Source organism: Hemiscyllium ocellatum, chromosome 1 (genome assembly GCF_020745735.1).
Source record: "Hemiscyllium ocellatum isolate sHemOce1 chromosome 1, sHemOce1.pat.X.cur, whole genome shotgun sequence".
Taxonomy (NCBI): domain Eukaryota; kingdom Metazoa; phylum Chordata; class Chondrichthyes; order Orectolobiformes; family Hemiscylliidae; genus Hemiscyllium; species Hemiscyllium ocellatum.
Genome location: NC_083401.1, coordinates 82,613,109 through 82,638,603, shown reverse-complemented (window position 1 = coordinate 82,638,603; position 25,495 = coordinate 82,613,109).

The window sequence follows — 25,495 nt, the reverse complement described above, 5'->3', positions numbered from 1 at the left end:
GGCCTAACGAGACACTCAGTTGCATCAATTACTATAAAGTCTCAACAAAGGAATGAAACCAGATGGATCATCTAGCATCCACCTGGGTAGCAGGAAAGGTGCAGCCCTGTCAACCCTACAAAGTTCTCCTGACTATTATCTGGAGGCTAGTGCCAAGATTGGGGCAGTTGTCTCACGGACTAGTCAAGCGACATGGAACAATACTTTACAGACAATGCCCCAGACACCACCTTCACCATCCCTAATGATGTCCTGTCCCACTGGCAGGACAGACCAAGCAGAGTTGACAGCATGGTGCCACACAGTTGGGAGGTGGTTGCCCTGGAAGTCCTGAACATAGACTTCAGATCCCATTACTTCAGGTTGAATATGGGCAAGGAAATCTCCAGCTTATGATCGCGTACCATCCTCTCTCCGTTGATTAATCAGAATTCCCCCATGGTGAACAACACTAGGAAGAAGCATTGAGTATGGCAAGGGAATAAAACAGCATAGAGGATTTCAATGTCTAACACCAAGATTGACTCGGCAGCAACATTGAAGGAGGTAGCAGTTAGATTGGGTCTGCAGCAGGTGGTGAGAAAACTAACAAGAGGGAAAAATATCCTGACCAATCTGCCAGCTACAGATGCATTTGTCCATGACAGCATCAGTAAGTGCAAACACTGCATATTCCTCACTGAAGATGAAGGTTCCACCAATATCCACATCCTCAATAATGGAAGAGCCCAGTATATCAGTGCATAATATAAGGCTGAAGCATGCACAGCAATTTTCAGTAGAAGTGTTGAGTGGATGATCCATCTTGGCCTCCTTCAGCGGTCCCCAGCATTACAGATACCAGACTTCAGCCAATTTGATTTACTCCATGTCACATTAAGAAATGGTGGAGACACTGGATACTGCAAAGGCTATAGGCCCTGACAACATTCCTGCAACAGTACTGAAGACTTCTGCTCCAGAATTTGCTGCTCCCCCTCACCAAGCTTTTCCAGTACATTTTAAAATGGCATCCACCCAACAATATGAAATGTTGTCCAGATATGTCTTGCACACAAAAAACAGGACAAATCCAACCTGGTCAATTGCTCCCCCATCAGTCTACACTTGATCATCAGATGGAAGGTGGCATCAACAGTGCTATCAAACAATACCAGATCAGCAACAACCTCCTCAGTGATGCCCCAGTTTGTCTTCCACCAGGGTCACTCAACTCCTGACCACATTACAGCCTTGGCTCAAACATGGACAAAAGAGCTGAATTCCAGAGGGGGGGTTAAGAGTGACAGCCCTTGACATCAAGGCCACATTTGACCAAGTGTGGCACCAAAGTGCCCTAGCAAAGCTGGAATCAATGGAAACCAGGGAGCAAACTCTCCAGTAGTTAGAGTTGTACTTTGTGGCTGTTGGAGGTCAGTCATCTCTACAGGAGTTCCTCAGGGTAATGTCCTAGGCCCAACCATCTTCAGCTTCTTCGTCAATGACCACATTACAGCCTTGGTTCAAACATGGACAAAAGAGCTGAATTCCAGAGGGGGGGTTAAGAGTGACAGCCCTTGACATCAAGGCCACATTTGACCTCCATTATAAGGTCAGAAGTAGTGATGTTCGCTGGTGACATCCTGAGTTCCCAGCTTCAATGGTGATTCAGACTCTTGGCCTCTGGGCGGACCCAGTCAGACATCCTCCCGGCCCAGAATTCTTCACTCCTCTATACTGAAGCAGTTCATATTCAAATGCAAAAAGAGCTGAACCTTATCCAATTTTAGGTGACAAGTGATAAGAAATATCTGCCCACACAAATGCCAGGCAATAACCATCTCCAAAAAGAGACAATCTCACCACAGTCCACTGAGAATCAATGCTGATACCTCGCTATTCCCCCACCATAAACATTCTGGGGTTTACCATTGATGAAAAGCTCAATTGATTTGCCACACAGTGACTATAAGAGCAGGTCAGAAGCTGGGAATACTGCAGTCAGTAACTCACCTCCTGACTCCTGAAAATCTGTCCATCATCTCCAAGGCACAAGTCAGCTGTGTGATGGAATACTCCATACTTGGCAGGGCAGGTGCAGCTCCAGCAAGACTGAAGAAGTTTGACATGACTCAGGACCAAGCAGCCTGCTTGATTGGCACCACATCCACAAGCTTCCACTCCCTCCAACATTGATGCTCAGTAGCAGCAGCGTATACTAACTACAAGACGCACTGCAGAAATTCACTAAAGATCCTTACATAGTACCTTCCAAACCCACAACCACTTCCATTTAGAAGGACAAGGGCAGCAGAAACACACGAATACCATTACCTGCACGTTCACCTCCAAATCACTCACCATCCTGACTTGGAAACATATTGATGTTCCTTTATTGTCACTGTGTCAAAATCCACAGCACATGGAGCACAGAGATGAAAGAAGGCAGCTTAACATCACTTTCTCAAGGGCAACTACAATAGGCAATAAATGCTGGCCAGTCAGTAATACCCATGCTCCATGCTGTTAATATTTTTAAAAAGGCAATAGTGAGATGAAAATCAGCCTCAACTTATTTTCAAATATTTTCTGAGCAATCTACTCAGGGATCTTATTGTATACTTCTAGAACTGGTGGGACTTAATCCAGCCCACCTTCCTGGCCCAGAGATAGGGACACTACCACTGCAGCACAAATTTTTGGAGTAGATGGGATGTGAACCCAGGTCTATGGGCTCAGAGGTATGCCACAAACATCCTCCCAGCATCTTTTCATTCTTCTTCATCTAGAAGTACTCTTACACACAACTGAACTTTTACCCCCCCCCTCACCAAATCACCCATAATATTTGTTTTCATCTGTTAACTAACACCAGTTAATCACCCGTGTTTTTAAATCGGTTGATTTACATACAAAGTCTGTTAAGGGCAATGCAGACCATCAAAGGTGAGGGAGAGAAGGGGTTGAAATCAAAATGGAGTTGGAAGGGAGTCAACACCTTTTCAAATTGTTTTTTCCAATTTATTTTTATTTAGCCTGTTGTTCTAATCAACCTCTTTAGAGACGTGATTACTCACCTCAAAGGTAGGGATACTATCACTGTGTCACAATAGCCCTTGTCAACACCTTCAGCCCAGGTACCTTCACATATTTCAGCTGTGTAACTGCCATCAAATGAATTGAATTGAATTGAATTAGCTTTATTGTCACATGTACTCAAATGAGTGCAGTGAAATGTTTACAAGTTGCCACTTACGGTGCCATCTTAGGTACAAGGTGCCTAGATGCAGGTTCTTCAGTACATGTTCTCAGCAAAAAAAATTAGAAAAATATAAAGGAATAGAAATTCCAGCATTGAGCCGACAGACAGCTGTGCTGGGCCAAATACTGCCATGCCAGGCCTGAGATCACCATGCCAGACCGAAACACGCCCACGCCAGGCTGAAACACCGCCATGTTGGGTCTGAGACCACCATGCCATGTCTGAGACCACCATGCCAGGTCTGAGACTACCATGCCGGGCCTGAGACCACCATGCCGGATCTGAGACCACCATGCGGGGCCTGAGACCACCATGCCGGATCTGAGACCACCATGCCAGGCCTGAGATCACCATGCCAGGTCTGCGACCACCATGCCAGGCCTGAGACCACCATGCTGGACCTAAGACCATCAAGCCAGGCCTGAGACCACCATGCCGGGCCTGAGACCACCATGCCAGGTCTGAGACCACCATGCCAGATGGTCTGAGATCAGCATGCCAGGTCTGAAATCACCATGCCATGTCTGAGACCACCATGCCAGGCCTGAGACCACCATGCCGGACCTGTGATCACCATGCCCGGTCTGAGACCACCATGTCAGGTTGAAACACCTCCCACGCCGGACTGAAACACTGCCATGCCAGGCCTGAGACTACCTTACCAGGCATGAGACCACTATGCCAGGCCGAGAGACTACCACGATGGGCCAAAAATACTTCCACACTGGCCAAAAGACCCCCACACTGGGCTGGGAGTATATCTCAATGGGTCTGAGCTGAGGCCAAGAGTCTGAGTCCACACTGAGGCTGGGAACTCAGGATGTCACAGAGAAGGAAGAAGAGAAAGAAAAAAGAAACACAGAAAAGGAAATTTAAAAAAGGATAAAAAGAAACAAATGGAACGGATGAACTCCAGCTGATGTGTCCTATTCTGCTGCCATCTTGGAATGTATACAATGCAGATATCTCTTCATCTCTCATAGATACATTGATGTGGGACAGTGGATCAGCAGAAGAAGAGACGGTCCACTTCTGTCTAGTTTTCAAAATGTTCTGACCTATAACTAATTCTTCAAACTGCTGGAACTAATCAAAATATAAAGATAACTGAACTTGACTCATTTCCAGCTAACTCAGTTTATATATCACCATGGGTTCGCCACATTGTGAAAAGGTGGGATTGACTGGAAAGCAATTTGGGAACTGTCTATGTTAGAGCTATTCCAGAGTTCTTCAGACATTAGAAGCAGTACTTCACAGACTGTGGCACTAAAAGCAAGCTATTTGGCCCATTGAGGCTGGCCCACTATTTAATTAGTGAAGACAGTTCTATCTCTTTAAAATGAATTCCTTCACCTTACTTAATATTGGTTAATATTTCATATTACACATTGTGGTCAGATCCTGTGTAGCCCCAGGCCCTGTGTGATCCCAGGTTCATGGCCTACTCTGGTTTGGGTGCAGTGGTCACAGAGGCTAAAGCACAAGGAGTGGAGGAGTCTGCAGCCCAGACCCCAGTAACCAATAACCAGTGGCAGTGTCTGGAGGAGCATTGGATGGGAAATAGGAGGGATGAGAGCAGGCCATGGGTGGTTCTAACTCAGACACAGCAGATGTGGTAGTGGCAGTGGGCCTGTAACCTATAGAGAGAGGCTGAATAGACTGGGGCTGTTTTCCCTGTAGTATTGGAGGAAGGGTTTAGAGGGATATGGGCCAAATGCTGGCAACTGGGACTAGATTAGGTTAGGATATCTGGTTTGCATGAACAAGTTGGACTAATGGGTCTATTTCCACGTTGTATAGCTCTATGGTTCCATGACTCTACATGACAATAAATTCAAATCTAAATATAATAGCCTTGGTTTCCAAGTGAACATCTATTACCACTTTAAGCAGCTTGGCAGGTTTGGCCTTCTGAAGAAGTGCTTTCTGTATTCCCACAGCTTTTTACTCAAAGTCAATTTTCTGGATTCATTTTTGCCTGGTTTACTTTAAATGCTAAGAATATATTCATTTATTTTTGAATTTATTAATAGGGGGAAACACTGTTTTCTACCCACTGCACCAATTCCCTTCATTATTTTAAACACCTTGATCAGATTATGCTTGTTGTTTGGATGATAATGCAATGTAACACTCTCCCTTACCCACAGGAATCGTGATTATCAGTCTGCGATTGCATTTTATTTGGGTGTTTTGTGAAGCAATGGCATTTTTCTTCAGATGGAACAATGAAAAATTAATCCAAAAGGTACTCTATAATTTTAATAACATTTCCTTCTTCTATTAAATGTAACTCTGGTGCTAAAGCCTTTTTGATCAATATTTTTCATTTGCAGATTAGATTTGAATTATTTGCTAGTTTATTTTCAGAGGCATGATGCAGAGTGAGTTAAGAATGAACGTAATGTTTAGGTAATGCAGAGTAAAAGGGCAGGGGACCAGACCAGGACAAGGACTCTTATGGCACAGTGGTAGTGTCTCTACCTCTAGGTTAGAAGGCCCATGTTCAAGTTCCTCGGAAAGATGTCATAACATGCATGAACAGATTGATTAAAATGTCTAGAATACAACAAGGAGACAAAGTTTCACTTGAAAGTTGCACATTCTATCCTTACAATACATATGATTAGTTGTGAACATAGGAGGTATGGTTTGTAAGTTTGCAGATGACACCACAATTGGACGTACAGTAGACAGCAAAGAAGGTTGCCACCGAGTTCAATGGGATCTTGACCAAATGAGCCAATGGGCCAAGGAGCAGCAGATGGAGATTAATTTAGATAAATGTGAGGTGCTGCATTTTGGAAATGCAAATCAGAGCAAGACTTATACACTTAATGGTAAAGTCCTGGGGTATGTTGCTGACAAAGAAACTTGGAGTGCAGGCTCATAGCTCCTTGAAAAAGGAGTCTCAGTAGATAGGAGAGTGAAGAAAGCTTTTGGTATGCTTTCCTTTACTAGTCAGTGCATTGAGTACAGGAGTTGGAAGGCCATGTTGCAGCTGTACAGGACATTGGTTAGGTCACCATCGGAATACTGTGTGCAATTCTGGTCTCCCTTCTTTAGGAAGGATATTGTGAAACTTGAACAAGTTCAGAAAAGATTTACAAAGATGTTGCCAGGGTCGGAGGGTTTGAGCTACAGAAAGAGGCTGATTAGGCTGGAGCTGTTTTCCCTGAAGCATCAGAGGCTGAGGGGTGACCTTATAGATGTTTATAAAATCATATGGGGCATGGATTGGGTGAATAGTCGAGGACTTTTCTCTGGGATGGGGGAGTCTAAAACTAGAGGGTATAGTTTTAAGGTGAGAGGGTAAAGAGTTAAAAAGGACCCAACGGACAACGTTTTCATGCAGAGGGTGGTATGTGAATTGAATGAGCTGCCAGAGGAAGTGGCGCAGGCTGTTACAATTGCAGCATTTAAAAGGCATCTGGATGGGTATTTGAAAAGGAAGGGTTTGGAGGGATATGAGCCAAATGGTGGCAAATGGGACGAGATTAATTTAGGATTAAATTAATTGGGATGTACAAGTTGGACCAAAGGATGTATTTTCATGCTGTATATCTCCATGATTCTAATGCTTTGGTTTGTCAGTATTTATAATCATCTGGTACATTGAAAGGTGGAATTGATTGGAACATTACCAGTTCTCTGCAGTAGTTTCTGAAGGCGTAGAATTGACAATCCCACCGTTGATGTCTAGCTATAATGGGGGAGGGGTGGTGGTGGCAGGGGATGTTAGGAGAGACGCTGAAGTAGGAACAAGAAAGAAATCTGGAAGGTCGGCCAGGACGTATGCCACCTAGTGTGCTGGCAGATGGTGAGTGAGTGTCGGATGGAGCTCTCTACTGGCAGTAACAGAAAGCTGATTAGATACAAATAACCAGCTACCTGGAGGCAGGTGGAGATGTTGCTGGCATCTTAATGTCTTATTCATTTATCCCTCACACCCCCAGAAGCACTCCTGCTGCCGGACCAATACCGTAGCAAAGGTCCTCCTGCGAAGTCTGGCCCTCTCCTCAATGATAGGCTGGCCATTTTGGAAACAAATAATTTTGAGCAATTTTATTTATCTTTGCAGAAAGAAAATAAACAGTAAAACTGACAAATGAGTCATTCGGGTCAAACTCATCTAATATTTATAATATGGAGGTTCAGTATGTTCATTTCCAAGTATGCTTGTTTCCTCTCCATTTTTTCTTTCCTCTGGGTTCCAAAGGAATATTCACATTAATGTGTTTCATGGACTAGATAACGGCGCCCACTTCTCTAAGTGTCAGGACATTATTTCAGTGGATGAGCTGTCTGCCTTTTCTGCCTACCACCCTTAAGTGGATACACTTTCAGAGGCAGAAAGTTGCCTGAAGTAAGATTTCACATGTCAGACATCAGCAGTTGGACCAGAACCTGCTGTTGGTCCTGATCTCATTTTCAAAAACAGTAAGGCTCCTCCCAATGAGGTATGTTTGTAAAGGCAGCTTTTATTGGAAAAGGTCAGTACAAAATCTTAACATTGGCTATGCTATGAACTATGCACAAAATAAAATGTTTCAATATGCTATGGATGTACAGAGAGATCTCCAACACTGTTACTTTCCCAGACTATCTTCCAAACCAATCTCCAAAGCATACTACTTCAAAATTTATGTTAAATTGTACCCGCTACAGCTAACTCATTTTCAGCTTTATTCTTCACCTCATTCTATATCCACATTTAAAACAATTCTGAATTCAGCATCACTCTGCTCAATTATTTTTTAGTCAAAGCGATTATGATGCAGTTCACTTACTTGGAGTAGATAAAGTCAAACTCAGTTGCTATGTGTGAAACAAATGTTTTTGGCTCTCTCCAGCATTTTTTTGTGATGACATCTTTAGTTTTGTGGACACCGTTTGTCCATCTCACCTGTGACACTGCACATCCAACTCAGTGATTCATGGAGTATCACTTGTAAGCACAAATAGGGGTAGACTCTGAAAAAACAGTTGCTGGTGAAACTCAACAAGTATGTCAGCATCTGTGGAAAGGAAACAGTTAACATTCTAAGTCCAGTGACCCTTCTTCAGAACTGTACATTTTAGGGAAAGATGCTGCCAATTGTGTCTCCTTCTCAGACTTCCACCATTCTCAGTTTCCTGACCACAAATCATAGAATCACTAGTGTGGAAGTAGGCCATTCAGCCCATCGAGTCCTCACCAACCCTCTGAAGAGCATCCCACTCAGACCCAACCCGAATCCTATAACCCTGCATTTCCAATGGCTAAACCACATAGCCTGCACGTCCTTGGACACTATGAGCAATTTAGCATGGCTAATCTACCTAACTTGCACATCTTTGGACTGTGGGAGGAAACCCACACTGACACAGAGAGAACATGTAAAACCTCCATACCAACAGTCACCCAAGGGTGAAATTGAGCCCAGATCCCTGTTGCCGTGAGGCAGCAGTGCTAACCACTGTACCAACCTGTAAGTAGATACATGAGAAAAATAATCAGTACTGGTTGACAGAAACAGGGCCAGAATGTGGGTACAGGCATAAAACCTTGTATAAATGTGACTAACGACAGATTCTATAATCCTAAACAACATTTGGGGATATAACGTTGACAGATGGTGCCCAAAGCAATGATATTAAAACAACACAACTCACATAATTAGAGAAGACATGCAGTAAATGTTCACAAGGCAGCTGTTATGCCAGTGTGTGTGGAATGAAGTCAATGTGATTGACTTCTTGCTTTGATTGCTTTTCAGTGGTGCCCTGTTGGAGGAACGCCTGCCATCCAGGTCTAGTTGTTCTATGAAGGAGGGTTCCCAACATTTGTAAATGTTTTGCTGAAATTATTATATAGTTAATTTCATACATTCCTAGTATAGGGTTGAATAAGTTGTGGCCTTTAAGTGAAACAGAAAAGCTGATTAAATTATGCAGCCAGAGCCAAATGCATTAATCAGTCCTAAGTGAACTCTTCTGCAGAAGCACCTGCTCACTAATGCAATATAAACATTAGTGAAACCACTTTAGAAATCCATGTTATTGTTAGTCTGGGGCCGAATGAATTATTTGTTTGCATTTTCTCACTTATGGAATATTAAACTGGAATTCTACAGTGTCACTGGCAAAGCAAGATATTTTCTTAACTTCTTAACTCCATGTTGAGAGCCAACTGAGTGTGTGGACAATCGTCCATTCATATATGAGACATGTGAATGTATCTGACTCCCAGGATAGTGTTAATGCTGATTTCAAAGCCATAGACTAAGTCATTATCAGTTAGCCCCATCCCTACCAAATTTACTTTTCAATTCACTTTCTTCTAGCTCTGCCCACAGCACTGAAATAATTAAAGTCAAAAATCACTGATTACATCTTATTCGACTGCAATTAGACTGTAGCTTTCAAAACACGGGACTACTTCATCTTCTTCTACCACCTGGAAAATGATGACTCTGCTCAAGTCACACAGGCATTAGTGCCAAACGTGGGGAGATTATATTCTGGAAGAGCCCTGCCTTTCATTTTGGTAAAAGAACTGAGCCTTAGTTATGAAATGTACCTGAAGTTATTGAGCAAACAAGGTTGTTGTATTTGCAAATTGAAGCCTCATTGGCCCACAGTGTGGTCAGTTTCAGAAGCTCATTTACAAAACGATCAGTTCAATGTAAACAGATTGCTGGAAGCTGCCAACCAAGTGTGACATTTTTATTGCTTATTGTGGAACTAGCAAGAGCAGGAAATGCTCCTCCTCCCTGTTGCATATTAAAGCTACAGGCTATGGCACACCACCCTTTCCTAACTGTCTGCAGACTAGGATTCACCTGCTGTATTGTCCACTTGGCTCCCCTCCCAGTAACTGGTGCACTGCTATACTAGATGCAATGTGAACTGCACCAGAATAGTGCCCTACCTTTGAGCTACTCTATTCCTTCAGTGCTCTCCTCAATGACCTTCCAGGTTCCATTCTAACTGACCACAGCTTCTCCTCCAGAATGATGTCTCAATAGCACCCTGACTGACACAGTTGCAATCCTCAGGGTGCTCGCACTTGACTTCAAGAACAGACTAGGGCCCAGTTCTAAAACTACAAGTGAAAATCAAGGGCCATAGGAAAAAGGCAGGAAAGTGGAGTTGAGAATGATTAAATCAGCCTTTTTTTTATTGTATTGTAGAGCAGATTTGATGGGCTGAATGGCCTACTTATGCTGCTACAACCTCAGGTCACCCATGCCTTTGACCCTCACAGGGAAATTTAACTTCTTGTAAAATTCATCCATAGAGTCACTTTGACACAGGAAGAGACCATTTAGTCTAAGGAATTAATGTGGCTGTCTGAGAATAATCCAGTCAGTCACATTCCCCTGCTCTATCCTCTAACACCGCAAATGTATTTCCTCAAGTACCTGTCATTTTCCTTTTGAAATCATTGATCATCTCCACTTTAACCATCTTCCTAGGCAGCCAGCTTCAGCTATTGGAAAATTGTATTTTTGTTACTGAACCAATCTTCATTTCAATCCCTTCAAATATTCCCCCATTTGATTCAGTTTAATATCCAGAGTATGTTGCAGCCCACGGTTAATATAGTTAATTTATTGTCATCATTTTATCCACACAGTAAAACAAGCTATCAAGTTAATATTACCCATAGATCATTTGGCAGGCATGAACTACTTTGAACAGATCATCAGCCTTTTGTCCCAGGCAGTGCAGTATCTAATAGAGAATGTATTATTGACAGCGGACAATAATTTAGTTAAAGACTAATATTTCTTAGCCATGGAGTTTTTGAACTAGATCTGTGACACTTTACGTAAAAGAATTCTTCTGTTCTTACCTGCTTCTAGCTTCCAAATAAAAGAAAACCCAAGGTGACCAAAAACACTAACAAAACAAAAGCTATCTAGATTCATGTTTGGTGTTATGTGACAGGAGTGTTCAGAAGCATTTCTACTTTAATTAAACTAAACTTGTAATTGTTTGTAATATAAAATGGAATCCTTTGGGGACAAAATTGAGATTCATTTTAGTTTCCCAGCCAGAGATGGGTTGCAAGATACAACTGGCTGCTGAAGGACTCAGTCAGTTAATTCCACGTTACCCTAGGTGGTGATCATTTTAACATCTGTCAATGCTTGCTGTGGTTTAGGAGGTAGGAAATCAGCCATGATACTTTGAATCCTTCCAAACAACAACAGATGCTATCTGATAAATTTCCCAACCTGCATTAGACAGATCACAGAAGCCTTGCTTGTCTGGCCATTGAGATTACCTATTACCTTTGAAAGTGACAAACTGACCTAACAAAGAAAAATGTTATGCAACATACAGAAGTAAACAAAAATGGAGAACACCCATGTTATCTTTGGAGTTCCAGGAACTCCTCCATTGTAAATGCAGACACTGGCCTGCTTTCTGAAGCTTTCTCTGATTTTTCTTCCAGTATACATCCAGTGATATATCAAAAGCTACAACATGGTACAAGCAAAGACAGATGATGAATTTATCCCCAGTTGTTACTCAGAGCAGAAACGTGGGGAGAGATTGCATTGATCACCAGTTTGACATTATCTAATGGATAGCTTGGCACTCCTTTGTTACTTTGTTGAAAGCAGATGGAAATACCAAGTGCTATTAAATCTATTAAGAGTGCTACTTATAGAGTCGTGCAGCACAGAAACAGATCTTTCAGGCCAACCAGTCCATGCTGATCATAATCCCAAACTAAACTAGTGTGCTTCCAATTAAATCTGTTGGACTATAACCTGGTGTTGTGTGATTTTTAACTTTGTACACCTCAGTCCAACACCGGCATCTCCAAATCATAAACTAGTCTCATCTGCCTGCACTTTGCCCATTTTTTTTCATTTGATTTATTGTAGTCACGTGTACCTAAGTACAGTGAAAGTCTTTGTTTTGTGAGCAGTACAGACAGATCATAGCAAACAAGGACATAGAGATCATAGGTGCTTAGACACTGAATGGCATACAGGCTTATAACTGCACAGGAGGCATACAAAGCAAATCAATGTCATTTGAAATTAGACTGATCCATTCAGCAGTCTAATAATGGCAGGGAAGAAGCTGTTCTTGAAATTGTTGGTGTGTGTGCGTGTTCAAGGTTCTGTATCTTCTGCCTAATGGAAGAGGTTGGAAGAGAGCATCACCAGGATAGGACAGGTCTTTGATGATGTTGGCAGCCTTTTCATTGCAATGAGAAGTGTCAATGTAGTCCATGGCTGGGAGGTTGGCTTCCGTGATGGTCTGGGCTGGGCACACCATCTTTTGCAGTTTCTTACGACAGAGCAGTTGCTGTACCAGGCCATTATGCACCCGGATAGAATGCTTTCTATGGTAGATCTGTAAAAGTAGGTCCTTGCGGATGTGCTGAATTTCCTAAGCTGACTGAGGAAGAAGAGACCGTGATCCAGTCAGTTTCATTGAAGTGTCCCTTTAAACATTACTCCATTAGCTTTTCCAGATCAGTCTAGCCAGAAGGTCAAGATGACGGTTGAGTTTTGTGTGATTTTTAAATTTTAAATCATGGGGATGTAATTTGAGTTTTGGGATCCTAATTTTAATATTGTTACAACAGTGATAGGAGGGGCACGCTGGTAATCAAACCCACTGCTGCATAACTCAGACCACTACTATTGATTCAATACCAAAATGGCCAATTGCTTCCTCTTTTGTGCTGCCAGTCAGAACAGAAAAGGACTTTCACCAGGTTTTTTTTAATGACAGTTATGATAAAATAAATTACATTTATGAAAACAAGGGCTGAAACTGGTTAATATCAGAACAATAATCCAAATTTAGAATTGTATGCCCCTTTTAATTCCAACACAAACATACTCACATAACATTAAAGACAACAAGACTGCTGGGGAGATGATATTTTGAAAAATGCAGAAGGCGTGTATTGATGAAGAGTCTGAGCAATAAAAAGTAAAAATTCCATGACTTCTTACAATTCGCTGGATTTCTTATTATTTTCTGATCAACCTGTTCAGAGGTGTTACTGCACAACTCTGGATCGAGTGACTTGAACGGAGGTTTCCTGGCTCAGCAGTAATGATACTGCACCACAATAGCTTTTGGGGTCTGTTCTGTTTTCTTTCTTAGCCAACCTGTTATCACAAACAACCAAATAACTTTCCCATCACCAAATCACCATGAACCTGTTTTTGTTTTTAATTATTAACCACCACTACCAGTAAATCAGCCGTGTAACCAATTAGAAGTTTAATTAGATGAGAAATATAAACCAGAGTGAGGGAGGGATGAAATCAAAGTGGAGTTGGAGGCGGAATCCACTGGGCTTTTTATTCACCATCTTGAATTGCTAACACCTATAGACCAATGCAAGATCTTCCAAACAAACTCTGGTTCAGATGGAAATCGGGTAGGATTCAAATCGGGCTGCAGTTCAGTTTTTCATGCTTTATGAGGTAAACAACACACTGAGATGTGTGTGTTTATATGATCATGTTCTGAATTACTTCAACTAAGAGGGAGAGAGAAAATTGCAGTTTTTACTGATCATTTTAGAGGTTTTCTTCCAGTTTTGAAACAGAATTTAAGACCAGAAAGGGTTATTAGGAGACCATCAGTAAAGGACCCCTATTGTCCTTTCCGAAAGCAGGTTTCCCAGACAGTAAGGGCAATAACACCCCCAACTCTTATCTTCCTAAATGCTTTGCTGGGCTGCTTTATTTCCGAACTCCCTGTAATTAGCAGGTGGATCACAGCCTACATTAAACTGTTCGCCAAATTTCTAAGAAATCATCCAAGTTCTTTCTTCTCCCTTGGTAAAAATCTTGCTTAATCCAGAAACATATTTAAATAGTTATTGAACTTACTCACAAAGTCCAGAAATATAGATGTGTCATCCCAAGATATTCAAGAGACTACAATTTTCAGTGGGTGGCTCAGTTACATCTAAATCTTGCAAAGTGAAATAGTTGTTAGCATCATGAGTGCAGCAAAATAGTAGTTAACATGCAGAAATCCACCAAGGGTCCTCAGACAACACCTTCCAAACTCACTATCCCCATCACCAAAGGACAAGGGCAGCAGCAACATAGCAACACCCTCCAAGCCACTGACTTGAAAATATCTTGCCATTTTTTCACTGTCACTGAGTCAAAACCCTAGAATTCCCTCCCTAATGGCCTTGTGGGTCAACCTATAGCATTCAGACTACAGTAGTTCAAGAAAGCAGCTGATCAGCATCTTCTCAAGAGTAACTATGGACAGTGATGCTCATATCCCATGTGAATTTTTTTAAAAAAAGGCATTCCACCATTATTTTAACCTCTCACCCGCGCTATTGTTGTGAGACATGCAGGGTTAAATTTGGAGCTTTAACATTGATTGGAGAGCTAATAGAGGTAAAGGAGTTCAAGATGCCAATTGACAATCAATAGTTCCCTGTTACATGCTGTTAATGTGCGGTGTGCTGATGAAGGGAATGGATGGAATTAATTGCACTTGTCAGATGAGAATGAAGCAATTCAATGCAATAATGAAAGCAAATGTAGTGGAACCTGTTTACTTTGAGCTGAGACATAGCTTGCATCAAGTCGAAATATTTGAAATCTTACAAGTGCTTCCCACATACCTGATTCTTATTCAACTGCAAAAAAACTTTGTATTTGTATTCACTAACCAAAATAAGGAGGTATTATGTCAGGTGACCAAAAATCAACAAGGGAAGCTTTAATAAATGTCAAGGGCTAAATCAAGGTCACAAAAAATTTAAACTAATTAAACTAGTCCTTCATTAAGATGGAGAGTTATGCAATTAAATCTGAAACTAAGGTCCTGAACTGAAAGAAAGCTAGCTTTGATGTATGAGGCAAGCATTGGCTGGGAAAACTGGCCAAGGATACTTAAGGTGTTGGTAGTGGATAGGCAATGGCAGATATTTAAAGAACCTCAACAATTTTACATCCCTGTCTGACATAAAGCAGGGAGGGTGGCTCAACCATGGCTAACAAGTGAAATCAGGGATTGTGGTAAAGCTAAAGAGGAGGCACATAAATTGGCCAGAAAAAGCAGCAAACCTGAACAGGGAGAAATTTAGAATTCAACAGAGGAGGATGAAGGGTTTAGTTCAGAAAGGGAAACTAGAAGATGAAAGTAAGCTTGCATGAAACATAAAAACTGACTGTGAAAGCTTCTATAGATATGTGAAGAGAAAAAGACTAGTGAAGACAAATGTAGATCCCTTGCAGTTAGAATCAGATGACTTCTTAATAGATAACAAAGAAATGACAGACCAATCCAAAAATCCTTTAGATGTGTCTTTTTGCAGAGAGACAAAAATAACCTTCAGGAAAGAAAGGGGGAACTGAAGGCAATTATTATCAGTCAGGAAATGGTATTGGGGAACTTGATGGGATTAAAACTAGATAAGTTTTCAAAAGACTTGTGACAAGGTTCCACACAGGAGATTAGTAAGGAAAATTAAAGCTCATGGTACTGGAGGCAATGTGTTGACCTGGATAGAGATCTGGAAGCAGAGAGTTGGAATAAATGGGTCCTTTTTGGAGTGAAAGGCAGTGACGAGTTCAGTGCTACGACTCCAGCTTTTTGTAGTATATCTTAATGATTTGGATGAAGGAATTGAATGTAATATCTTCAAATTTGCAGATGACACTAATGCTGGGTGGCAGTGTGTACTGTGAGGAGGATGTTAAGAGGCTGCAGGGTGACTTGAACAGACTGGCTGAGTGGGCAAATACTTGGCAAATATAATGTGGATAAATGTGAGGTTTTACACTTTGGTCTCAAAAATAGGAAGGCAGATTATTATCTGAATGTTGGCAGTTTAGGAAAAGGTGAGCTGGCAGTGAAGAAAGCTAATAAAATGTTGGCCTTCATAGCAAAAGGATTGGAGACTCAGAGGAAGGATGTCTTGCTGCAGTTATACAGGAGAAAGTGGGGACTGCAGATGCTGGAGACCAGAGTTGAAAAGTGTGGTGCTGGAAAAGCGCAGCAGGCTATGCAGCATCCGAGGAGCAGGAGAATTGACGTTTCGGGCATTGAAGAAGGGCTTATGCCCGAAACGTCGATTCTCCTACTCCTCGGATGCTGCCTGGCCTGCTGCGCTTTTCCAGCACCACACTTTTCAACTGCAGTTATACAGGGTCTTGGTGAGGCTACACCTTGAGTATTGGGTGCAGTTTTGGTCTCCTAGTCTGAGGAAGTACATTCTTCCAATTGAGGGAGTCCAGCAAAGATTCACCAGACTGATTCCTGGGATGGCAGGACTAACAAATGAAGAAAGACTGGATTGACTGGACTCATACTGACTGGAATTTGGAAGAATGAGGAATGATCTCATAGAAACATATAAAATCCTGGTGGGCCTGGACAGGCTGGGTGTGGGAAGAATGTTCCTGATGTTGGAGAACTCCAGAACTAGGGGTCACAGTCTTGGAATAAGGAGTAAGCCATTCAGGACTGAGGTGAAGAAGAATTTCTTCACTTAGAGAGTTGTGAATTCCCATAGAATTCTCTCACACAGGAAGCGGATGGGGCCAGTTCATTAGATATATTCAAGAGGGAGGTGAACGTAGCCCTTGCAGCTAAAGGGATCAAGGGGTATGCAGAGAAAGTGGGAATGGGATATAAGATTGCAGGATCAGACATGATCATATTGAATGGTGGCACAGGCTTGAAGGGCCGAATGGCCCACATCTTTAGAAACATAGGAAATAGGTGCAGAAGGGGAGGTTATCAAAGTTTCCAGAACAAGTAACAGGACAGAGAGTATGGAAATGGTCAGAAATTTAACTTCAGGTACAGCAGATAAGGGTATAACTATGAGAAGGGGGCAGTCAACACAGGAGTGAGGGTGGTGTATCTAAATGCACGCAATATACAAAATAGAGTAAAAGAACTTATAGCACAGATTGAAATTGGTGGGTAAGATGGTTTGGGTATCAGAAAAACGTGGCTGCAAGGGGATGAGGATTGGGAACTAAATATCCAAGGAAATACATCCTATCAAAAGGGCAGGTAGATGGGCAGAGAGGACAGGTTTGCCTTGTTAGTAAAAATGAAAATAAATCAGTAACAAGTAATATACGGTCCAGGCATAGAATCTATGTGGATAGCATTGAGGAACCGCAAAGGACAAAAATCCCTGATGGGAGTTGTTTACAGACCTCCTAGCAGTGTCAGGAGGTGGGGAAGAAAATAAATCAGAAGACGAAAAAGGCATGTAAGGAAGGCACTATTACAATATTCATGGAGACTTCAAAATGCAGGTGAACTGGGAAAAATCAGGCTGGTAGCAGATCTCAAGGAAAGGAACTTGTAGGACATCCATGTGATGGTTTTACAGGTTTGGTGATGAGACAGATTTTATTAAGGAACTGAAGTGAAGGAACTTCTTTTTATTTCAAAAATATACTTTATTCATAAAATATTTTGATCTGTACAATTGGTCATGCCATGCATCTGTAAACATTCCATTTTTTGGTATACAGAGACAGTGAAATCAATCATATTTACACGTCTGTACAATTACTCTCCACATAATTAGCTGGGGGGGGGGGTCAGCGGAACCTCCTTACTGTGTCAGCCCCCTGTGCTTAGGCAGGCAGACGTTACACGGTGGTCTTTCCCCACCGCGCCTTGGCGGCAGCTGCCCCAAGCTTCAGCGCGTCCCTCAACACATAGTCCTGGACCTTGGAATGTGCCAGTCTGCAACACTCAGTCGGGGTCAACGCCTTCAGCTGGAAGATCAACAGGTTTCGGACCACCCAGAGAGCGTCCTTCACCGAGTTGATGATCCTCCAGGCGCAGTTGATGTTTGTCTCGGTGTGTGTCCCAGGAAACAGGCCGTAGAGCACGGAGTCCTGCGTGACGGCACTGTTCAGGACGAACCTCAACAAACACCACTGCATTCCTCTCCAGACTTCTTTTGCATAGGCACATTCCAGAAGGAGGTGTGTGACAGTCTCGTCCTCCCCGCAGCCACTTCGAGGGTCACGTGCGGTGCAGGAGAAAGTCCAGGCGTGCATAAAGGATCTCACAGGCAGAGCCCTCCTCACCACCAGCCAAGCCATGTCTTGGTGCTTGTTGGAAAGTTCTGGCGATGAGGCATTCTGCCAAATGACTTTGACAGTCTGCTCAGGGAACCACTCAATAGGATCCACCCTCTCCTTTTCCCGAAGGGTCTCAAGGACACCACATGCTGAAACTTCCTGATGGACTTGTGGTAAACTTCTCCACGAAGGACAGGTGATACGGAACGGTCCAACTACTCGGAGCATTCCACGGCAGCAAGGCCAGGCCCATCCTTCACAACACCGGGGACAGGTAGAACCTCAGTACGTAGTGACACTTGGTGTTTGCGTACTGAGGATCCACGCACAGCTTGATGCAGCCACACACAAAGGTGGCCATCAGGATGAGGGTGGCATTGGGTGTATTTTTTCTTCCGTTGTCCAGATCTTTATACATCAAGTCCATTCAGATCCGGTCCATCTTTGATCTCCATATAAACTGGAAGATGGCCTGGGTGACTGCAGTGGCACAGGTTCTGGGAATAGGCCAGACCTGTGCCACATATAACAGCAATGACAGTGCCTCACACCTGATGACCAGATTTTTTCCCGCGATGGAGAGCGACCATAGCTTCTATCTGCCCAGTTTCTGCCTCACTTTGCTGATACGGTCCTCCCAAGACTTGGCGCACGCCCCAGCCCCCCCGAACCAAATACCCAGCACCTTCAGGTGGTCAGTCCTGACAGTGAAGGGGATCAAGATTGGTCGGCCCAGTTCCCAAAGAGCATGGCCTCGCTCTTGCTCAGTTTACCTTGGCCCCCGAGGCCCGTTCGAACTGGTCACATATGCGCACGAGTCTGTGCACGGACAGCGGATCAGAGCAGAAAACGGCGACGTCATCCATGTACAGGGAGGCCTTGACCTACAAGCCCCTACTGCCAGGAATAGTCACCCCTCTCAGGCTCGCATCCTTCCTGGTGGGCTTGGCAAATGGCTCTATGCAGCACACAAACAAGGCAGCCCTGCCTGACTCTAGATCTGACTGGGAAGCTATCTGATCCCCACCCATTGATTGAGACTGCACTGACAATGTTGGTGAAGAGCAGTCTGATCCAATTGCAGATTCCCTCCCCAAAGCCTATTTTGAAGAGAACATCTCTCATATACCTGTGTGATATCCTGTCAAACGCTTTCTCCTGGTCCAGACTGATCAGGCAGGTGTCCAACCCTTTGTCCTGCACGTAGGCGAATGTATCCTTGAGAAGTGCGAGACTCTCAGCGATCCTCCTGCCTGGTATTGCACAGGTTTGGTCAGGGTGGATCACAGATCCCAGGACAGACCTGACCTGGTTGGCAATTACCTTTGACAGAATTTTGTAATCCGCATTCAACAGTGAGATTGGTCTCCAATTTTTGAGTTCCTCCCTCTCCCCCTTCCGCTTGTAGATGAGGGAGATGATGCTTTTCCTCATGGATTCACTCATGGTACTTGCCCAAAACATACTGACATACACCTCCAGCAGGTCCTGGTCAATCAAGTCCCACAGAGCAGAACCGAGATTGACCGGTAAGCTGTTGCTCCCAGGAGTTTTATTCTTTTCGAAGGACTCGAGGGCCTTGGTCAGCTCGTCCAGAGATAGCGGCCGGTCCAGCCTTTTCCATGTTCTGTCATCTAAGACCTCTGTGATAGAGGACAGGAACGACTGGGAGGCCGTGCTGTCGGTCGACTTCGCGTCATACAGACTGGCATAGAAGGATTTGCTGATCCTCGTGACGTCAGCCTGAGATGACATTATCGAGCCATCTTCTTCCTTCAGGGTGCTGAGCATGGAGCTCTCTTTATGCACCTTCTGGATGAAGAAACATGAGCACGTCTCGTCCTGCTCCACCAAGCGGGCCCTGGACTCGAAGATTATCTTGAAGGCCTCCGAGGCAAAGAGCGAGGCTTGCTGGCCCTTCACCTCCTTGAGGTCCTCTGTGACATCGACCCCCATTGTCTGCAGCAGGAGTAGGTTCTGCGTACTTTCCTGGAGTTGGGACAGTTTTCCCCGCCTCTCTCTCGCCTCCTGAACACCTTTTTGAGGATGAAGAACCTCTTGATATTCACTTTTACTGTTTTCCACCAGTCCGCTGGGGACTCAAAGAGAGGCTTCACGGTTCTCCAACCTGCGTAATCCTTCAAGCTCCTCAATGTTTCCCGGGGTCAACAGCTTTGTGTTCAGCTTCCACGTTCCCTTACCCGCCCGCTGCTCATTCTGTAGGTGACAGTCGACCAGCAGGAGGCAGTGGTCAGAGAAGAACACCGGTTTGTCATCGGTGGATCTGACCGAGAGCGTTTGGGACACAAACAGGCAATCTATCCTTGAGCAGATAGACCCGTCTGCCCGTGACCAGGTGTATCTATGCTGCGCTCTGTCTGCAGGGGTGCTGAAGACGTCGTGCAGCTTGGCATCTTTTACCGTGTCCATCAGGGCTCTGGACGTGGCGTCCAGTTTACTGTTCTCCCTGACGGATCGTCCATCTGCATCAATGATACATTTGAAGTCTCCGGCCAGAATGACCGGCCTGGACGTAGCCAGCAACAGTGAAGCTGCTGCAGGACGGCCAACCGTTCACTCTTACCCACTGGGGCATACACATTAATCAGTCTCAGGGGAGCATTCCTGTACATGACGTCGGTGATGAGGAGGCGCCCGCCCACCACCTCCTTAACCTCGGAGATGGTGAAGTTGCCTCCTCGCAACAGGATACCTAGGCCGGAGGCGCGACTATCGTTACCCCCCAACCAAACTGGAGGCCCAGGGGCCTACAAGCTCAACCATCTCCTGTAGCTGCTGAGGTGCGGTATCCCACACTCCTGCAGAAACAGGACGTCGGCTTTAACATTGGCCAAGAAGGCCATCATAGAAACACATCACGTAGCTGATCTGATGCTACGCACATTGATGCTGGCAATTCTTATCCCCATTTTAACAGTTTACGAGGTTACCAGTGTCCATTTGCTGCAGGTCTTGCCTCTCTGGGGTAGCTGTGTGCATCTCCGTGGTGACGGCAAACTGCTGGACCCTCCCAGGGCTGAGGTAGCTGTCCGGCTCCACGCTGGGGCCATTTCCCCGCTCTGGTGTCTTCGGGTCGGGCCCAGGGTCCGCACCGTCCAGTTCTCTGTCCGACAGCAGGGCTGTCACAGGACTGCTACTCCCAGTTACCTGGAGCTGTGGGCCGGTGGGTACCTCTTGGTTCTCACCGGTGGGGGGAGGTCTTTACCCATCCCCTCGGAGGATTCATCTTTTCCTGTTTGGGCGGTGCTGCCCCGTGACGCTCTGTCTCTTCCTCTGGTGACGACCATCCTTGCACCTATCCTCACTGTCGGAAGAGCTGCCTGTATCCTCGTCATGTAGGTGTTGCTTCCCCCTTCACTGGGTGGCTTTGAGGTTTCCTCTTCCTGCTTTTGACAGTGATCCAATCCTCTGCCTCTTTGTTCCCTCCTCTTCCATTTCCTCCGTCTGTCTTGAAGGAGCTTGGATCGGCTGCCGCACCTCTCCGCTGTCTGCAATCTGCTCCGCTACAGCCTGCCTTTCCTTCTGGGTGCCTCCAGACACCATTCTCATGCTGGTTTGTGGTACCTTGCTGGTCTTAGGCGGTCCACAGCTCGTGTTGCCACCTCCGGCCATCTGTGTATAGGTGGCAGCCCCTCGTCTTGGGCAGGCCTTGTACATGTGGCCCGCCTCTCCACACAGATTATAGTTCTTGGCCTCCTTACATTCCTTGGTCGGGTGGCCTTCCTGCTTGCAGTTTCGACAGACGGTCACCTTACAATCCGCCGCCATGTGCCTGCTGCTTCGAACCCGCAGCACTCCTGCAAAATCTTCTTGACAAACACCATCCGATCGACTGGTGTGTGCTCATCACCCTCTTCACAGTCACCCTGACCGTGCTGCGAATGCCCTGGCCTGGGCTGCGAGCGTCTGCTAAGGCCATAGCTCTGAGGTTGTCTGGTACCTGAATTCGCGTTAGGTCGAAGCCAGCATGAAGATCCACCAAGAGCAGGTCAGCACAACCAAACAATCCTCCAACGTCCAATCACAATCCAGCAATGATCTCCACCAGCTCCGACAACTCGCGACACGATCCCCGTGGTATCTCCCCTGCCAGCCCACGTCCGCTGCATCGAACCTGCAGCACTCGAGCAGAATCTCTTCCTCTGGTCCTCAGGAACTACACAAATTCCGAGCCAAAAGGCTGACAATCCATGCGTAACCAAAAGACAATAGGAAAACCATTCAACAAGGGATCCCCTTTGCCAAACCCCCTCACAGGCAGTGACCATAACATGATGGAATTCACCCTGCAGTCTGAGAGGGAAGATGGAATCAGATGGAATGGTTTTACAATTGAGTAAAGGTGACTACAAAGACATGAGGGAGGAGCTGGCAAGATTAAAAGGGGAGCAATGGCAGGGAAGATGGTGGAGCAGCAATGGCAGGAGTTTCTGGGGATAATTCAGGAGGCACAGCAGAAATTCATTCCAAGGAAGAAGAAGCATACTAAGGGGAGGATAAGGTACCAATGGCTGACAAGGGAAGTCAGGTTTAGCATAAAAACAAAAGAAAAGCATTCAGTGTGGTGAAGCTTAGTGAGATGCCAGAGAATAGGGAAGATTTTAAAAACAAACAGGGGAAACTAAAAATCAATAATAGGGGAGAAAATGAAATATGAGGGTAAACTAGCTAGTCATATACAAGGAGATTGCAAGAGTTTTTTTTAGACATATAAAAGGTAAGGGAGAGGCAACTTTGTATCAGTTTTCAAGGTGGAAGACACCTGTAGCATACCAGAACTTCAAGAGAGTCCCAGGGCAGAGGTGAGTATCGTGGCCATCACTAAGGAGAAAGTGCTGGGGAAGCTGAAAGGTCTGAAGTACTGGACTACAACTCAGGATTCTGAAGGAGACTGCTGAGGAGATCATAGAGTATTGGTGGTGATCTTTCAGGAATCATTAGAGTCAGGAAAGACCTAGAGGAAAAACTGGCTAACATAACACCCCAATTTAAGAAGAGCAAAAGACAGGAAACTGTAGGCTGATGGGCCTGATCTCGGTTGTTGGGAAAGATTTTAGAGTCCATCATTAAGGATGAGATTGCAGAGTACTTGGAAGTACAAATATGGCTGAGTCACCATGGCTTCAAATCTGTTAAAATTCTTTGAGGATGTAACGGGAATGTTAGACAAAGGAGAGCCAATGGACATGATCTCTTTGGATTTCCAGGAGGGCTTTGACGAGGTGCTGCACAGGAGGCTGATAAATCAGATAAGAGACCATCAGGTTAGAGACAAGGTACTGGCATGGATTGGCTGACTGGCAGAAAGCCAGGATAAGGTAGTCTTTTTCAAGGTGAGAGCCAGTGTCTAGTGGAGTTCTACAAGGGTTAGTGTTGGGGCCACAACTATTCCCATTATACATTAACCATCTGGACAAAGGATCTGAAAGAATTGTTGCTAAATTTGCAGATGACACAAAGATAGCTTGAGGTAATGTTGAGAAAGTGGGAAGGCTGCAGAAGGATTTGGACAGATTAGGCAAGTGGGCAAAGAAGTGGCAGATGGAGTACAATATGGGAAAGTATTAGGTTATGCACTTTGGTAGGAAGAATAGAGGCATGGACTATTTTCTAAATGGGGAAAGGCTTTGGAAATCTGAATTATTAAGGAATTTGGGAGTCCTAATTCATTATTCTCTTAAGATTAACCTGAAGGTTCAGTTTGTAGTTAGAAAGACAAATGCAATGCTAGCATTCATTTTGAGAGGGCTAGAATACAAGAGCAGGGTACTGCTGAGTCTATGTAAGGCTCGGGACAGATTGCATTTGGAATATTGTGAGCAGCTTTGGGTTATGTAACTAAGGCCTTGGAGGGGTTTAGAGGAAGTTTACAAGAATGATTCCAGAGATGAAGGGCTTGTCTTACAAGGAATGGTTGAGGACTCTGGGTCTGTACTTGGTGGAGTTTAGAAGGATGAGAGGTGATAATAATTGAAACTTACAGGATAGTGAGAGGCCTGGATAGAGTGGATATTGAGAAGATATTTCCACCAGTAGGAGAGACTAGGACCCGGAGTGAAGGGATGACACTTTAGAACTAAGATGAGGAATTTCTCCAGCCAGAGCATAGTGGATCAGTGGAACCTCACTGTCACAGACAACTGTGGAGGCCAAGTCATTGAGTGTATTAAAAATAGAAATAGATAAGTTCTTGATTAATAAGGAGATCAAAGATTACAGGGAGACTGGCAGGAAAATGGAGTTAAGAAACGTTATCAGCCACGATCAAATGGTAAGTCTGATTGGCCTAATTATACCTTATAACTTATGGTCTGAAAGGAGGGGATAGAGACAAAGAAACTTAGGTAAGGGATTTTAAAGCTTTAGACCCAGAAAGCCAAAGGCATGGTCACCAAATGTGAAGAGTTTAACAGTGAATTTGTTCAGCCAGAACTGAACAACATTTGTTCAGATGTGAACCAAGGACCTTCAATAAAACTACAGTCTATAAAGCTACAGTCAATAAAACTACAGTCAATAAAACTACAGTCAATGGGAAGCGAGGGGTGAACTGTCTGTTGATTGGAATCATTCTGGCACAAAGTAAGATGGCTGTGATTATTGGAAGTTAATCATTGTGTCTAACGACATCACTGCAGGGTAGTGCCCTAGGGCCAACCATCTACAGCAACTTTATCAATGCCCTTCCCCCATCAAATGATCAGAAGTGGGAATAATCTTACAAAGTTAATCACCATTTGCCACTCCTGTTTCAACCAATCCCCAGGTAAGGTGCCCTGATGTATGAAGGTTCTAGGCAGCATACTCCAAACTGTCAAGCTCCCTAGCTTATTGTCCTTTAGTCATCCACCCCCTTGGTTGGCCACAACAAGATTGATTTACAAAGGATCCCACTGGGATACCTTTCTCCCAGAACCCAGTTATGAGGAGGGGTCACCTGATCTGAAAGGTTAACTCTGATTTCTCTCCACAGTTGCTGCCAGACCTGCTGAGCTTTTCCAGCAATTTCTGTCTTTGTTTCTGATTTACAGCATATGTCATTCTTCTGGTTTTTATTTAGTATTTAACTCCCTGACACTTCTCTTCCAGGCATGCCCACTTTGAATAAGTTCTGTTCCTCTCCACAATAGGATTTTTATTCTAATCGTTTTACTTGTCCACTGTC